Raw genomic sequence first — 407 nt, 5'->3', positions numbered from 1 at the left:
CAGACAGACTTTGAGAAATCATATTGACTTGCTGAGTCAATATTTTGTTCTAAGCCAGTATGGCATTCAAAGTATCAATCTCAAGAACTCCTTTCTTCTGGTTCGTCCCATTATTCACAGGATTCCTTTCAGAAGTGTACATAAATTGGTTATTTGCAACCATTTCAATGAGCTCTTGTGCTTCTGTAGGCGTCTTCTTCAGATGAAGAGATCTTCCAGCAGAGCTATCCAAAGACATCTTGGACAGGTCAGACAGACCATCATAGAAAATGCCTATGATGCTCCATTCAGAAAGCATGTCAGAGGGACTCTTTCTAATTAATTGTTTGTATCTTTCCCAAGCTTCATAGAGGGATTCTCCTTCCTTCTGTCTGAAGGTTTGGACTTCCACTCTAAGCTTACTCAAT

This window comes from Arachis duranensis, unplaced genomic scaffold (assembly GCF_000817695.3).
Source record: "Arachis duranensis cultivar V14167 unplaced genomic scaffold, aradu.V14167.gnm2.J7QH unplaced_Scaffold_85956, whole genome shotgun sequence".
NCBI classification, from domain to species: domain Eukaryota; kingdom Viridiplantae; phylum Streptophyta; class Magnoliopsida; order Fabales; family Fabaceae; genus Arachis; species Arachis duranensis.
The sequence above is the reverse complement of the archived record's forward strand: the minus strand, read 5'-3'. Positions refer to the sequence as shown.